Source organism: Cervus canadensis, chromosome 32 (genome assembly GCF_019320065.1).
Source record: "Cervus canadensis isolate Bull #8, Minnesota chromosome 32, ASM1932006v1, whole genome shotgun sequence".
In the NCBI taxonomy this organism is placed as follows: domain Eukaryota; kingdom Metazoa; phylum Chordata; class Mammalia; order Artiodactyla; family Cervidae; genus Cervus; species Cervus canadensis.
The window spans coordinates 4,537,477-4,554,841 of NC_057417.1; the positions used below are offsets into that span (position 1 = coordinate 4,537,477).

Consider the following 17,365-nt stretch of genomic DNA (forward strand, 5'->3'; position numbering starts at 1 on the left):
ATGCTAGCGTCTTTTGGTCCTTCCGTATTGAAGGCTGTCCTTTCAGCCCCTGGACTGAAGCCTTCCTCCAGGGCTCCCTCTGACAGGCTATAGCTCATTACAGAGCAATAAACGGGGCTGATTGACTCTTGCTGTATTTAAATGATCCCTTCATAAAAACATAAGGATGCCAATACCGTAATTTAATTCTTGGCTTGGTAGCTCCAAATACATTTAGAATCGAGGTCTTTATCCTTACGGCGGGATTTCCAGGCCAGCTTGAATTCCAGCGCTTTGAAATCCAATACCCTGGACTTTCGGGCCAATTCTGGGAGCACCACCACAGCTGGAGTTTAGATTACCAACTCTGTAAACACTATCAAGTCTTCCAGGCACCTGCTGTGAGTCAGAGGTCAGGAAGGATTGAGAACAAGGTACAGATTCCTTGAGGAAGGCAGGCTCACCCTGGGATTCCAAGATAACATGCCCACAGGGGGAGCACTAGCCGCTGATAGGAGACCAGGATTTCCTCTCTGAGTCAAAAAGCATCTGAGTCCTTTTGCAAGGAATGTGTGGTCCTGGCCTCTCAATGAATCCCAGAGCCCACTGGGTTTCTCTTCCAGACCTGCAGGCATTCCAGGGATGAGCAAGGAGGTAGCTGCAGGGCCCTCAGGCCCTCGCAGAGTGAACTAAGAGGACGGATGGCTGGCTTCCCTGGGGGGTTGGTGGTGGTGTCCGGTGGGGACGCACAGCCTTTTGGGGCCATGGCCCTCTAGAACCACGAGCTGAAAGACTGTCAGGGCCGTGTCTTTGGACAGAGGTCCCCCTTCCTAGCTGCTGACTGGTGCTTCGCTGGGCCAGGCGCTGAGCTCCCTACTTGACAAGTTCCTGGGATCCTACGGGGGAAGAGTAGTTCACTGATTCCCAAGGACACACAACTGCGGGGCGTCAAGTAACATCTTCGAGAACACATGCCCTACTGATGAGCTATGAAGCCAGAGTGACACGTGTGGCCTCCACGGCATCCTGAACAAGCTGACTGGGACCTGGGGTTCTAGTCTTTAGGATGAGGCTGCAGAGAGGGGTGACCCTTGTTTCCTTCAGAAGAAGTGGCACCCCCGATCTGGGCTAGCTCTCAAGGGTGGAAGATGCTGGCTAGGTCCTGCAAGGGGACAGTCAGAGGACCCGAGTTCTCAGCAGGCAGATCCCAGGGGTTTGATCCCGTGGTCAAGTTGAAAAACCTGCCGTGTGCTCCTGGGCAAGGTCCCCCTTCACTGGCACTTGGTGGTCCCCTTCCAGCAGTGACCTGGGACCTCTTTCAGGCCCACTGGGTATCTGCCACCCCAGGGCTCCGGTCCAGTGCAGAGGGATACTGTAGGAGTGGGGCGGGCCGAGCCCCTGCCCTCATGAAGCCTTCAGACGAGTGGGCAGATGGCAGCCTTGTGAGACCAAGAAGCTACCCGGCGGCACTGAAGAGAGCTTTGACAGCGACCCCAGGGAAAACCAGTCTGGTGTGGCTCTCTGATAATGGGATGCAGCTGAGGACAGAGGCCTTAACTGACCAGTAATGCAGGGCTGGGAAGCAAGTGATGAATCATCGGGCTCCAGTTGGCTCTCTGGGGGGGTCTTGTCGGGGGAGAGGCCGGCGCAGGCGGTACGAGGATATCAACCAGAAGAAGCCCGCTGGGAAAGCGTGATCCGTCTCCCACTGTCACCACCCCATCAATGTCCACTACAAAACTGAAAACGACTGCCATCCTGGGGCATCAGAGACACACACACGTTTCCGTGGGAGCTACCCTGAGTGCCAAGGAAAGGAAGTCCTGTGCTGATTCAAACGGAACCCAGCAGAGCTGGGGCCACAGGGACTGACTGGTGACCCGACAGACCCATCAAAGGAAAACGGTTCTGTCCGGGTGACCCCTGCACCTTCTCGAGCCTGGTGAACACTGAGGGGAGACTCCACGCACCGCCCATGGCATTCCAAAGTCAAAACGAGAAAGAGATGCGGTGGTTGCCACCGAGGGTGTGGACTGGCACACTCAATTAGGTTGGCTGCTTCTCCTGACAGTCAAATCAATCCTTTGAAGAAAATTAAGTAACCATTTCTCCATCAACCCAGCAACAGCTTATGGGTTATTTGCTGCAAGTAGCAATCAATTACTTCATCGTCTTTGAAGCTCCCTAAAGCCCTCCTTCCCAGCACAGCATGGGGCAGCTGTAAAGCGAGATATTTCCTGGATGGAGAGCATGTCTTGGCAATTTCTACTGCCAGGCATGAGACTCTGGTCCCTCCAAAATGAAGGGGAAGGGATACTGGGATTCCTTGAATTTGCAAGGAACTAGGAATAATTTAGGCAAGGTGTTAGTCGCTCAGTCGTGCCTGACTCTTTGGGACCCCAAGGACTGTAGCGCACCAGGCTCCTCTGTCCATGGAATTTTTCAGGCAAGAATACTGGAGTGGGTTGCCATTTCCTCCTCCAGGGGATCTTCCCAACCGAGGCATCGAACCCAGGTCTCCTGCATTGAGGGCCAATTCTTTACCATCTGAACCACAAGGGAAGTTTGAATTTGCAAGGGGGCGTAGCAATTAGGGATGCAGGTCTTAGGACACATGTTGAAACCCAAACGCCCATGGAAATTGTGACCTAGTACTCGGCTCCAATGTTTCATCCATGATCACCCGGGCTACCCCCAAACCCACACCGATGACCTGGCCTTCGGCTTCCTCCCCTAGGGTTCCAAGAGGCAGGTGTCTGAAACACTGTGGTGAAAACTCCCAAGGCCCCAAGCTCTGCTCCCCACCCATAACCACAGCTCAAAAGGGAAGGGTGACTGCAGGGAACAGTCACCAGACAGGCCATCTGGGGTTGAGACGCGGCCCCGCCACTCTGGTTGTGTGGACCTTGCTGGTGACTAACTTCACTGTGGTCGCCTCATGTGTAGGCCAGGGTAATAAGAGAGCTGTATCGCTCTGCCTTTTTTTTTTTTTTTTTTGGCCTTTTTATACAATGCATGGAGTTCTCATGGCAAGAATACCAGAGTGGTTTGCCAAGAAGAAGAGGGTGACAGAAGATGAGATGGTTGGATGGCATCACCAAGCCAATGGACATGAACTTGGGCAAACTCCGGGAGATGGTGAAAGACAGGAAAGCCTTGCATGCTGCAGTCCACGGGGTCTCAAAGAGTCAGAAACAACTTGGTGATTGAACAACAACTGCTCTACTTTATGCTATGTATGTGGATGCTTCTAGGAAGAAGAGTACTGCTGTCAGCAGTTGACTTTGAAGAAAGAAAAAGAAAGAAAATTTGGGCTGGTGGCTGGATAGAGTAGATGTGATAAAAGAAGTAAAGTTGATCCTCGAACAACAAGGGGGTCAGGTGTGCTGACCTCTTGTGCAGTTGAAAATCCACTTACTGCTCTTTCTGCCTCTAAAACAAAGTGATAAATGACATCCAAGGGCGGGAAGCTGAATGTTCTGGATAGGATCAGGACTTAAATCCTAGTTCTTTGGATGTGATCACGTTCTGTGATCTCTAACCCAACACAAACTTGTCCCCACACTTAATGTAAAGATCTGTAAAATGAAAACATAACGTACTATATACATTGAACAAAATCCATGTATAAATGGACACATGGCAGTTTATGGGCACATTCTTAGAGGTAGAATGTGGATGGTGGATAGAGAGAAGGGTGTTCCTTATACAATTCTGTCACCTTGGTTGCATGCTTGAAATTTTTTGAAAGGAAATGTTGAAGGAAAAACTGACCTTCTAGGGTCGTGGTAAAAGGCATACAAGCACATGGCAGTTGTGGATAACACACTCAGGCTGGGCAAAGGTTATTATTAATTCTTGCTCTGAAGGGCTTCCCCGGTGGCTCAACAGGAAAGAATCCACTTGCAATGTAGGAGACTCAGGAGACTGGGGTTCAATCCCTGGGTTGGGAATATCCCCTGGAGGATGAAAATGCAACCCACTCCAGTATTCTTACAAGGAAAATCCCATGGACAGAGCAGACTGGTGGGCTACAGTCCATGGGGTCACAAAGAGTCAGATACGACTGAGTGATACAGCCTAAGATATGAAAATCTATTTGGTTCCTGAGTTTGAATAGCAGGAACGTTTTTAGTAGTTTGTTTGTTAATTTTATTTGGCTGTATCAGGTCTTAGGCAAGGCATTCAGGATCTTGTTCCCTGACCAGGGACTGAATCTGGGCCCCCAGCGCTGGCACCATGAAGTCTTAACCGCTGGATCACCAGGGCAGTCCCTGAAGAGCAGGAATATAATAGGGAGAGTTTGGGTGTGAGGGGTACCTGCAGCGCTCTTTGTAGCATTTCTTTCTAAAACTGTGTTTTTGGCTATGCTGGATCTTTGTTGTTGCACACAGGCTTTCAGTAGAGGTGGCAAGTGGAGGCTGCTCTGCAGTTGCAAGGCACAGGCTTCTCCGGTTGAGGCTCCCGAGCTCTAGAGCACGGGCTAAACAGTTGTGGCACATGGGCTTAGTTGCTCTGTGGTATGTGGGATTTTCCCAGATCAGGGATTGAACCCACGTCTCCTGCATTGGCAGGCAGATTCTTTACCACTGAGCCACCAGGAAAGAAAGCCCCACATAGCATTTCTTAAACTTGTAGATTCTTAACATCACTCAGCAGATTCCAGGTCCACTGAGGACAGTACATCACACTCTGTTGATATGGGTGGGTAAGTCTGTCATTTGTTAATTCAGCAACTATTCAAGCAGTGATGGACTGGTGCCTTGGTGACTGTTAAGTGACCTAGGAGCAAGGGCCCACTGCTATTTTCAGACAAGGAGCTGAAGGCCTGGGGAGGCCAGGGCCACAGGCTGGGGATGGCGCTGGGCTCGGGCTCAGTTCTAGTTCTACCTGCTTCTAGAGGACGGGTTCTCCGTGGCTACTTCCTCTCTCTGGCTTGGTATGCACATGTCCTGTTGAGCAAACTAATGTGACTGATTTTCACAAAGTGGTCAAGAAAACCCATCCCCTGTCTTCACCTTTCCCCCTTGGGAAATTTCAAGAGACTCCCTCCTTGGGAGAACAAAGGGCAAGGCAAGGATTTGACTTCTTGTTCCCCCATGTCCAGACATGCGTGGGGCATCTCCTTTTCTGACTACTCTAGCCTATGTGAGGATGTGCAACTTGCAAATGCTTTATTCCTTGTTCCTTCTTTGCAATTCAACAAAGTTCACAGATAGATGACTTGGTGGAAATGTGATTACCAGAAACAGAATCCAAGTGAGCCGCGATTCCAAGTAGAGTATGGCATATCCCCTTATCAAGTGACACGCAGCCTGCCGCCAGAGGCCGGGCAATCTGATCTTTACAACGCATCACCGGAGACCATGCTTATCTCGACACTCACTCTCCAGAATGCCACATTTGCATAGGACATTGCATAATTTCCTCTCAGAAAATGGCCCTGTTTAGCATGAGTAAATAAAGTTACCTAACTCTGAGGCGGCTGAATGGAATACTTGAGATTTCCAAGAAAAGATTTGAATACCTAAGCTCTTCCCCACGCACCGCAAGATCGGCCTGACAAACAAGATCGATTGCGGGCAGGGCTTTCTCCTTCCCGCCAACTCACAAGACCTGCAGCCAATGAAGGAGGGTCCCTGGGGCTTCAGGAGCCCTGGTGCTCCCCGCCGCCCGAGGTTTCTCTGCCCCGGGCCCCTCCCCAGGATATGGTCAGGCTGCCCTGGGCTGGAATCAAGGCTCTGCCCTTCCCTTCGTCCTTTTATCCTCCCACCAGTCTCTCTGCCCAGTATCTGCCCTGTGACTACTGGGTGTCAGGCACTTGGCAACAGGGATGCAGGAGGTCCCTGCTCTGGGTGACCTTTCTGAGCCTCGGTTTCCGTATCTGGAAAATGAACACACCGCTTACTTCATAGGGATGCTGGGAGGAGCAGAGGAGATGAAGCACAGAAAAAGGCCTGTGATTTTTCTGCACATGAGTCATGCGGGCACATCTCCTTTCTCCCTCTGGATAGAAGGTTCTTGAAGATAGGGCCAAATCTTCTCTTTCCTTCAGATTTCCTCTTTATGATACTTCCTCAGAAAAGTAACATGGGTATTGTAGAGAGCAGATCCTGGCCTGGGGAGTCCTCCCTCCTTGGGTGAGGGGAGGGGAGTGCTGCTGGCAGAGGACTTCAGCTGGAGTGTTCCCCCAGGTGTTAAAAGGGCCGAGGTTTATCCTATTAGCACCCCTGGAGAAGGCATAGGTGGGTGTCACACGGGCATCTGTGGGGGATCTGGGCACCCACAGATGCCAGCTGGACTTCCGGTCAACGGCTCTGAGCTTGACCTTCAAGGCCCTTCTTGGGTAGGGAATATTCTATCTTGCTAATATCTAACCAGGATCCTCCTCTCAAGAGGGGTCACCAGTACAAAGAAATGGCCTTGCAGATGGAATCATTTCTATCCTCTTTCCCCTTCACTGTCCCAGACTTTTCATTCCAACATTTCTAAAGCACTTTCCTCCACGCTGGACCCTGTCCTTGGCAAAGGCGGCCACAGAGATAGGCAAGCCTTAGCCCTCCGGGGCTCCTGGGTTCCGTGGGGGAGACTGGACAAGTGATCATCACATTACAATGACAAGGGCCACAGCAGGGAAAGACCACGGGTTGCAGAAGGCCAGAAGAAGCCCACCAACATGGCTCAGGGGCACAGAAGGCTTCCTACAGGAGATGGAGTTTTAACTGAATCCTCAAAGCAGCCCAGAAATTGACCAAGCGGAGGAGGTGAGCGGTGCTTCGGGCCAAATCAAGCCACCATCCCTATGTGGAGGGATCCCGGGCTCCTCTCTGATAGGCTCTCACATCTGACCCTTCATGGCCCGGCACCAGCCTCTCGCTTGTCACAGTCCTTCAGGGTATCAAGCGCTTTGCCTGATTTTGGTCAGAAAGGCTGAAGGGGCATCCACATGCGTTCTCTGGCCTGGCGTGGGAACTTGGCAGGCTGCTGCCCACCCTCTGGACCTCAGCCACCTCATTCATCAAATGGGGGTGAGGGCAGTACCCTAGTATTGCAGCTGTGGAGACGGGGTGATATTTGTCAAGTGCTAGAAGAGTGCCTGGCATGTAGGAGTAACAGCATTAGCATTCTGCGGGGTTCGGTGAGAACAGAGAGCTGAGAGCGAGAAGACCCTTGGGTCTGCACCCCAGCTGGGCACTTACGAAGCTTGCCTGGCCTCAGTCAGGGCAAGTGACCTTTCCAAGCAGGCCTCGGTTTCTTTCTCCCTCCAACAAAGAGGTTGGGACTAAACCACACGCCTCTTTTCTGATGGGAAAGAACGTCTAAATTTCATACCAGGGGACACATTTACGGCCGTTTGGCAGAAATTAGTTCACAGAGTGAATGCTTACCGGCATAGCAGTCTGATTTTTAATTAGCTGGTGGGAATTCAGTATACTTCAAACATTAACAGTAAAATATGGGAGACCTCTGGTGGAGACGAGCCATACCTTTGGGCTTAAACAAAAGCTGTATCCTTCACACACCAAAGTGCCTGCTATCCGTTTTTCATCACGAGTGCTCATATGGAGTATCGATAAACCTTTGGCACTAGAACAACACTTCCAAAGCATATGATTTAAAATGATGCAATTAATATGAAACTAAATCTTATCGGCTAACTCTGTATAATCCTAGGCACCCAATCGCATGGCCTTCTTTTAAACTACTAAGCCATGTTTCTGATGAGATAAGAATCAAGAATCTCAGCTATTTTTCCCCTGTGAGTTTTCTCTTCTGTTGAAAGTGAACTAGAACATGAACTACTCCGTTAAATTCATGAAGAACAAAATAAGGAAGGGAAATTCATTCATTCCATCATTCATTCACTCATTCCTTTCACTTTAGTTTTTCAAGGTGGGTGGGTCCTCACAGACTTGAAGGATATGCTACAGTTAGCAGGGGGAAGTGTGTGAGCTGTGTGGTCAGAGGCAAGCAGGAACGTGTCTGGGAGACTTCGGTCCTTCGGGGGGTGGGGAGTGGGCAGTGGCTGAAGTGGATGGAATGAGGCAGGAGGGCGGTAGACGGCAGGGCTGAAGGAGCTGGGGGAACCCGTCAGTAAGGGCTGTTTATTAAAGCCATACCAAGGAGTGTAATCAGATACCCAGAACTGCAGATTCAGGGAAGATTGTCATGGTAACTTAAGGTTTTGCTTGCGGTTATTTACTGAAGCTTAATTCAGGAATTTAATTGGAAGTTTATAATTAAGACCCAGTCTGGAACTTATACATGAAAAACAGGGCTTACCAAGAATATGAAAAAAAAAAAAAAAAAAACTAACAAGATTTCCCAATCGTTCCTTTATTTATTAATTTGACAAATATTTACTGTGTATCTGCTACAGTCCCAGGTACTAAGGATGCAGGGTGAAAAAGAAGGTCCTCGCCTTCCTGCAGCTCACAGTCTGGTGGATGCAGACAGACTATAAACAAATAACTTGAATAAATCTATTAGTAGAGAGTGTGCTTACACAATGGGAAGGCAACACTTGACTTGCTTATAAAGAAACTCTTCTCAAAAGTTCATTTGTAAATCCTGCAAATAGACTATTCAGAAGTTCCACTTGCAGAAAAGGGAACCCTCCTACACTCTTGGTGGGGATGTAAGCTGGTGCAAGCCACTATGGAAAACGGTACGGAGGTTGCTCAAAAAACTAAAAGTAGAGTTGCCATATGATCCAGTAATCCCACTCCTGGGCATGTTTCTGGAGAAAACTCTAATTTGAAAAGATACATGCACCCCAATTTTCATAGCGGCACTACTGACAAAAGCCAAGACACGAAAGCAACCTAGGTACCCACTGACGGATGAACGGATAAAGAAGATGTGGCTGTTGTTGTTACAGCCGCTTTGTCGTGTCTGACTCTCTGTGACCCCATGGACTGTAGCCCGCCAGGCTCCTCTGTCTATGGGATTTCAGGGCAAGAACAATGGAGTGGGTCACCATTTCCTTCCCCAGGGGATCTTCCCAACCCAAGGATCGAACCCACGTCTCCTGCATTGGCAGGAGGATTCTTTACCAGTGAGCCACCAGTGAAGCCCATATATGGAATATTACTCAGCCGTAAAAGAACGAAACAATGCCATTTGCAGCAACATGAATGGTCCTAGAGATTATCATACCAAGTGAAGTAAGTCAAAGACAAACATATGGTATCACACACATGGAATCTAAAAAAAGACAAAAATGAAATTATTTGCAAAACAGGCTCACAGCCATAGAAATCAAACTTACAGTTACCAAGGGGGAAGGGGTAGGGAGGGATAAATTAGGAGTTTGGGATTAACAGATACACATTACTATATATAAAATAAACAACAAGGTCCTCCTGTATAGCACAGGGAACTATATGCAATATCTTATAGTAACCTATAACAGAAAAGAATCTGTAAAAAATATATTTATGTATAACTGAATTACTTTGCCATATATCAGAAACTAACACAGTATAAATCAACTACACATCAATTTTTAAAAAGTGCCACTTGCAAATACGTATCTATGTTAATTTCAAGTCATAACAAATGCAGTATATTGAGTATTTTAATAAGCACCCGGCTCTGTGCTAAGCACTCAAAACAGCCCAACGAAGAAGGTACTATTATCTGTAGGTTACAGATGAGGAAACCGAGACCTCGCATTTATTCACTCGCCAGAGGCTGTGCCACTGTGATTTTCAGCACTGTCAGTTCCCAGGACCCCAGGCAGGAAATACCCGCCGTGAGCCAGGCCCAAGTTCCTCCGCATACTTAAACCCGTTTAAAACCAAACCCCAATCCTGTGAAAAGACTCTAAGCTAAGCTGGATGACTCTGGACCGGCCGGGTTTGACTGCCTGTGCTCAGACTCAGCTGTTCTTGGAGCTGAAGCTGAGCAACTGTTTGGGCTAGGTCGCATGAACATCACTGCCTTCGACTGCTTTGCTGGTTTCTTGGCAGAGGAAATCCACCAGCAGGGAGAGAAAGGGAAAGGTTAAGAGAGACAGAGGTTTTGGCAGGATGGTAGGAGCGGGTAATAGGTGGCAGGGAATCAGAGAACTTGAGGAGCTGAGCGCCCCACACACCAACCTCCTAAATACAGCATGGCCAGAGCTGAGAACTCCATGACTGACTTTTTAAAAAAAAATATTTATTTGGCTGCATCGGTCTTCGTTGTGGTGCATGGGATCTCTCCTGTGGCTTGCGGGCTCCTGAGTGAGTTGCTGCTCAGTCACTAACTCCTGTCTGATTATTTATGACCCCATGGACTGCAGCACACCAGGCCCCCCTGTACTTTACTATCTCTTGGAGTTTGCCCTAGTTCACGTCCATTGAGTTGGTGATGCCATCCACCCATCTCATCCTCTGCTGCCCTCTTCTCCTTTTGCCCTCAGTACTTCCCAGCATCAGGGTCTTTTCCAAAGAGTCGACTGTTCACAACAGGTGGCCAAAGTACTGGAGCTTCAGCTTCAGCATCAGTCCTTCCAATGAGTATTCAGGGTTGACTTCCTTTAGGACTGACTTGTTTGATCTCCTTGCAGTCCAAGGGACTCTCAAGAGTCTTCTCCAGCACCACAATTTGAGCGAAAGGGCTCAGTAATTGCAGCCAACAGGCTAGTTGTTCTGCGGCATGTGGGATCTTAGTTCCACCACCAGGACGTTGAACCCACGTCCCTTGCATTTGAAGGCAGATTCATAACCACTGGACCACCAGGGAAGTGCCCTCCCTCACCCCCATGCCTTTCTGAACCTGATGCACGGAGCCTATCTGTGGAGCTAAGATGCTACAGATTCAAACTTGTTAGGAAAAAAGAAGGCAAAGTAAAGGCAGGCAGTGCTTTTCTCATGTGGGAGCTAGTCAGGCTGTCCACCAGAAATAGGAGTAAGGCACAGACTGAGGAGAGGAGGAGACGGCCAGGCGGCGGAGGTCTGCCGGACACTGGGCAGCTCCAGCGACCGTGCCTCTAACCCCCAGCTGCAGCTCCGGCTGGACGAGAATCATGAGCCTCACCATTTCTGCCTCTTGCCGTGGGCCGGGTGGAAAGCAGGCTCTGGGTCTCCACTTACCCATCTGTAAAGAGGGGTCATAACAGCACTGAGCTCCCAGGCACTGGAGACTACACAAGCAGAGGGTCAGTAGACACCACATCCTTGTGATCAACACCGCCTCTCCTGTCTCCAGGCCACAGAGGAGGGCTCTTGAGACTCAGCAGGGTGAACACAGCCAGGATTCTGAAAGACTCCGAGACCTCTGTTTCCCCTGCTTCCTGACTTCATTGCCTACACTGGTCTCACAGGACCCTCCGGGTTGATGGACATGTCCTTCAACTGTGTTGTCACATGTCAGGTCGCTCTTTAAATCAAAGTAAGATGAAGAGTTTCACTCCCTGTCGTGCCAGCCACATTGGTTACGGAGCATCTGAAATGTGGCTTGTGTGACAGAGGGACAGAATCTTTAGCTTTACTTAATATTTTTTGTAATCAGTTTATTTAATTTTGGTTGTTCTGGGTCTCTGATGCTGCACGCGGGTTTTCTCTAGTTGAGGCGAGCATGGGCTACTCTCTAGTTGCAGTGTGCAGGCTTCTCACTGCAGCGGCTTCTCCTGTCGTGCACGGGGGCTCTGTAGTTATGGCACATGGGCTTAGCTGCTCCTCGGCACGTGGAATCTTCCTGGACCAGGGATCGAACCTGTGTCCCCTGCACTGGCAGGCAGACGCTTAACCACTAACCACCAGAGAAGTCCTACTTAATGCTTTCCTGGCCGTTCTGTGTGGCATGTGGGATCTTAGTTCCCCAACCAGGAATTAAACCCACACCCTCCTGCATAGGAAGCATGGACTCTTAACCACTGAACTGCCAGGGAAGTTCCTACTTAAGGTTATTTTTATTAATTGAAATTTAGATAGCTATGAGTGGCTCTCGGCTAGAGGGACCCAAAGGGAGAGCAGAGAGCTGACCATGTATGGACTGTGGGAAACGGCCCCTCTTCACTTCTGGCAGCCGCTCCGAGTAAGAAAGACTTCTCAGGAAAGCTTGGTGACCCCAGGCAGCATGACCCAGGGCCTGGGAGCTCCCTGACCTGGAAGGATTGGGATGCTCTGGCCACCTGCACTCTTGACTCCTGGCTCACTCAATGTGGGAGCTAATGCCCATGAGTCATCTTGCCCGCCACGGCCCCTGCAGATCCACAGAGGACACGTCACACAGTGCTGTGCGGTGGAGGCACCCCAAGGCCGACAGGCTCTGCATCTCCATCTCACCCTGGGCAAGGAGTCCTCGTGGGCCATCTGCTTCTCTGTAGCCAGGCCTCCAAGGACAAGCCGGGTCTGGGGTCCACTGCCTGGCGTTCTCAATGTCCTGGCCTCCACATGAGGCTGCGCACTCACGGAACCAATGAACTGGAAAGTTACTCCTCCATATCTAACACTGGGAAGGAAGGGTCCAGACACCCTTTTTTTGCGGGGGGGGGGGTGGGTACTGAGCACCCTTCTGTTAGTTACCTGCTAAAGCCTGCCGCAGAGGTTTAATTAAACCTTACAGCAGTGATGTCCAAACTGGACTGCAGTGATTTCATGTGGAATCACCCGGGAATCTTTAAAATCACTGACTCGGCTCCCACCCTTGCACACCTGATTTCACTGGTACAGGAGTGACCTGGGCACTGGGAGCACCGTTCTGCAGCAGTCAGCAGACCCCTGCCTCCCAGCATCACCTGAGGAGGCAGACGCTCCCTCCTCATCCCCCTGTCCAGCCAGCTGAGGACCACACTTGGCCAAGACCACACCCTGACCAATGGTAAACCCGGCCTTGATGAAGAGGCTTATAGTCCTGCTATTAAAACAAAAGAAACTTGAAGCCCATTCTTAATCCAAAATGAATCACAAAATCCTTTCCCTCATCTTAATCTGAGACCCTGGGGCCAGAGGTTTTCAGGCCATTCACAAAACAGGACTGGAAAGCTGGGGTTGGGGGGTGCCTTAGGCACAAGGAAGATGCGTCGAAAAAACACCACTAAACAGGTTAGGCTGTCATGCCATCCCGGGTCTGATGGATCGCTCATGGCGTCCTTGGAGTTCATTAGAAGGGCCCTGAACTCAGTCCTGTATGTCAGCACTCTCTGCCATTAATGATTCAGGTAAAGAATGACATAAAATAACAGGGCAGGGAATGAAGTTAATTGAGCTAAGCCTTTTAAAAATATTTCTGATACATCAAATTCTAATTAAAGATTAACATGCACAATGGAAATATTAAGAGGCACTTACAGAGGCCCCCAGAAGAGAGGGAGAAAGAATGTAATCTGTCAAGGTGAGGACACTGATTAAATTGTTTGGATGAGGGGGGGACTGGTAAGTGGATGAGAGGCATTTACTTACAGCTGTGATTTCAAATCAGGAAAACAGCTCTTGGTTACTGACCCAGCTGCCTCCACTGCTATAGCCTTCCTGGAGGAAAATTTGGCAACAGGAAAGGAAACCTTCCAACTGAGCTTGAGCTTGCAAGCCCATTTCTGGAACAGTCTGCTAGGGCCCCACAGAGATTCAACTACAGGGAAGTTCAAACCTAGGAGGATGTGTGTGTGTATGGGAGGAGAGGGCTTAAGAAATGAAAAACTCATGGATAAAAGGAAACAAAATCTTGGCAGCCTCTCATGATGGCGTGTTACATAGGCAGTTTTTAAAAAATGCTCTTAAAATAGTGTTTCTTAAACTGTGTCATTTCTTTACTGCCCTGGGGATTTTTCCATGGTTGTACCATCAACTGTACCATTTATTTGATATGTATTTGGTAAATTTTGTCCCTCCATTAAAAAAAAAATGTATTTATTTGGCTGCCCTGGGTCTTAGTTGCAGCATGTGGGATCTAGGTCCCTGACCAGGGATGGAACCTGGGCCCCTTGCATTGGTTGTGGGGAATCTCAGTCACTGGACCAACAGGGAAGTTCTGTCTCTCCTTTTTAACTTTATTTTAAAAGATAACTTTGCATTGTTGCCTTTATTCCAATGTTCATTGGAAGGACTGATGCTGTAGCTGAAGCTCCATTACTTCGGCCAGCTGATACGAAGAGCCGGCTCATTAGAAATGACCCTGATACTGGGAAAGATTGAAGGCAGGAGGAGAAGGGGACGACAGAGGACGAGATGGTTGGATGGCATCACCGACTCAATGGACATGAGTTTGAGCAAACTCCGGGAGATGGTGAAGGACAGGAAAGCCTGGCAAGCTGCAGTCCATGGGGTCGCAAAGAGTCAGACACGACTGAACGGCTAAACGACAACAATGGATCATTTGCATAAGTACAAAATTAGCATCATCTGTCTACAGAGGACACAATATTTAAATGCACAAAGTAGTCATACATGCAACAGTAGAAACAGTCTCAGGCACCCCCTCTCAAAAAGCATACTGAGAAGAGCGCTGATGACAGGGAAACGTGTCCCCACAGGGTCTGGAGGTCACCAAACAGCAGGCACAGAAAGACCTCTGTTTTTTGTAAAACAAACTCATGGTTATCTTTGAGTTATGGTACTGTTATAAGTGATTTTTTTTTTATTATTATAAGGAAATACAAACATGTACTTACTTTTAAAAAATGTTTTAATTAATTTATTTTAATTGAAAGATTATTACTTTACAATATTGTGATCATTTTTGCCATACATCAACATGAGTCAGCCACAGGTATAAGTGATTTTTAAACTGCTTCTCTTGAGACTTTCCTGGCAGTCCAGTGGTGAAGACTCCACACTCCTGATACAGGGGTCATGGGTTTGATCCCTGGAAGGGGGAGATCCTGTGTGCCTCAAGGCACAGCCAAATTAAAAAAAAAAAAAATGCTTCTGTCTATTTTCTAAAATTTCCACCATGAACTGATTAACACTTTTACAATAAAAGATATTTATAAAAATTTCGGTGGTCCTGTATTTTTCCTGCAGGGCCCCAGGTGCTTCTTGAGAGGTAGATGTGGAAGAACCCAGGCTCAGCTGTCATCTGTTACCTTGGGGAAGTGGGCGGGAGGGAGAGGCACGGGAACGGCTTGGTTTTATTGTCTTAAAAGGGCAGTGTATTTGTACAGTATTTGTGTAATTACAAGTTAATGAAAAAATATTAACTTCCAAAGCAAAAACCCATTTGGTGCCAAACTTACACCACTGCCGTGCTTCAGGCTTCTATCCTGTTTGACCATCCGGAGGCGTGTGGCAAACAGCCTGGCCACGACGCTCACTGGTTCCCCCTGAGACAGACCCGGCTGCAGAGAGAAGCCAGGTGCCATCAAGGGGAAGCTGGGGGGTGGGGAGAGCCCCGAACCAGAGCCAGAACACGCTGTGGCCGGGCTGGGCCCGGGGCTCACACAGCCTCGTCCCTCACGGGTTTTTTTGTTGTGTTTTTTTTTCCCCCTCGTCCTCTCTTGTTCATTCTCCTCTCTCCTTTCGGCTACTTGTTCTCCTTCCCGTCTCCCTTCTCTCTGGTTTTTGCTCACAAAGCACAGCTGAGAAAAGGCAGGCTTTCCACGGTCCATAACATTACCGCCCACTTTTTCCTGCTATTTACATCAAAGATCCCAAGCTCACACATTTGAAACTGAATGTCATTTGAAAGATTACCGACTTGAAAAAAAAAAAAGATTAGCAACTGTTCAAAGAAGAAACAAGTCATGGAAAGTCTGACTTTCACTCTGCTTCTGCTTGATCACAAGAAGAAAGTAGAAACTTCAAAGGCATCCAGGGTACCGAGGAAGCCCAGAGCTGCGAAAGGTTATTTGCTTTTTCGTGGCTGATCCACTGGGGTGGGGGAAGACAACTTTTTCCACCCCTGACAGGGAGGGGTGTTTTTAAAGGCCCACAGCCCCTTTAAGTGGGCCCCCCGCTTCTTCACAATGAGAATCACTGCTTCCGTTCTCCATACTTCATTGATTTAAATTTGGTTCACATAAAATTCATGCAAAGCTAATCTCTCACATTTGAGTTCTATTATAATCTCCACGGTAGGGGCAATAGGGAGATAAACATATTTGGGCAAGGGGAGCCCAGGCATGCATACAGGGCCCCCGAGGTTAACAAAAAAAAAAAAGGGGGGAAAGATTCTTTCTAAAGAACTGAGATGCAAACAAGACACATGAGGTCAGTTCTCAAGAAGGGAAATGCCGGGTGTATGCGGCCAGCTGTGGTAACCAGGACTTGGATGGGCGGGGTCGGGTGGGGGGAGGTGGAGCCTGCAAAAGACCTCAGACTTCAGAGGGCAGGTCTCCCTGCCCGCTCGGGCCCTTCCCCCCAACCTGCCTGAACAGCTGGTGCCTAGAGGCCCGTTAAGCCACAAGCGCACACCTTCTGCCTCCTCCCAAAAACCTCGCACCTGGAGGTAAAAGCCTGGCCCGAGGGGCGGTAGGGGCCTCCGGAATGTTTACTGTAATCACGCGTGGGAGCTGGAAACTTCTCTGGCCAGGGCCTGGCTGGGACTGGCACGCGCGCAGCTTCTGGGTCAAGCCTGTGGAACCCCTGACTCACAACACCTTTCAGTTTCCCTTTGAGCCCCCAGGGTTTGCATCTTCTGTCACCAAAAGGTGACGCAGCAGCGGGGCCTGTTACAGGCTGCTTCCTTAGGACACAGGCTGAGAAGGGGCCTGCTGGGGTGGGAAGTACCCCAGAGAAGAGGTGCGGACCTGGGCGTCACTCACAACAGGGGTCCCCGACCTCTGCGGTCTAATGCCTGATGACCTGAGGTGGAGCTGATCCAATAATCATAGGGATAAAGGGCACAATAAACATAATGCGCTTGAATCTTCCCTAGACCATCCCCTGCCCCCTGGTCCATGGAAAAACTGTGTTCCATAAAATCGGTTCCTGGAGCCAAAAAAGGTTGGGGAACCACTGACTTAGAAGACTGGGGTCAGTCCTGCTTCCTAACACCACTGTTACAGAGGACGACAGAGTGAAACCACCGTGGTCCCGCAGGGTCAAGGAGACCTGCCTGACTATCCAAGGGCACATACACCCCCCTCACCCTCGCCAACAGGTCGTGAGGTCAAGGGACCCTCTCTACCCACTGGGCCCTCAGCCGCATCCCATGGCCGCCCTGGTTCACGCCATTGTCCTCTCGTTCCAGGTCTGGTGAGAGGGACATTCCACCAGTTGCCCGCCTGTGTCCTTGCTTCCCCAGCATCACCGGTGACCGTGGCCATGGCAGGAACTTTCTGGAGCACACATCCAAGGGTGTCACACCTGTGCTCAAAGCACGGCTCTTCTTCTGATGGGCTCCCCCTCAACCCACCGTGCCCTCTGCTCAGTCCTGTGCACGCCCTGCCCTTCTCCATCCATCTGTGCCCTCTGCCGAGTGGACTTCCACGCTACCCTGAAGGCCTGACTGATGCTCA

The 17,365-nt window shown here is 49.5% G+C and overlaps 1 protein-coding gene across 5 annotated transcripts in view; it reads right to left on the bottom strand.

Annotated features, from left to right (window-relative positions):
- The window catches only part of CLEC16A (C-type lectin domain containing 16A), a 231,624-nt gene that overhangs the window by 72,544 nt on the left and 141,715 nt on the right, over positions 1-17,365 (bottom strand). The window lies entirely within an intron of this gene.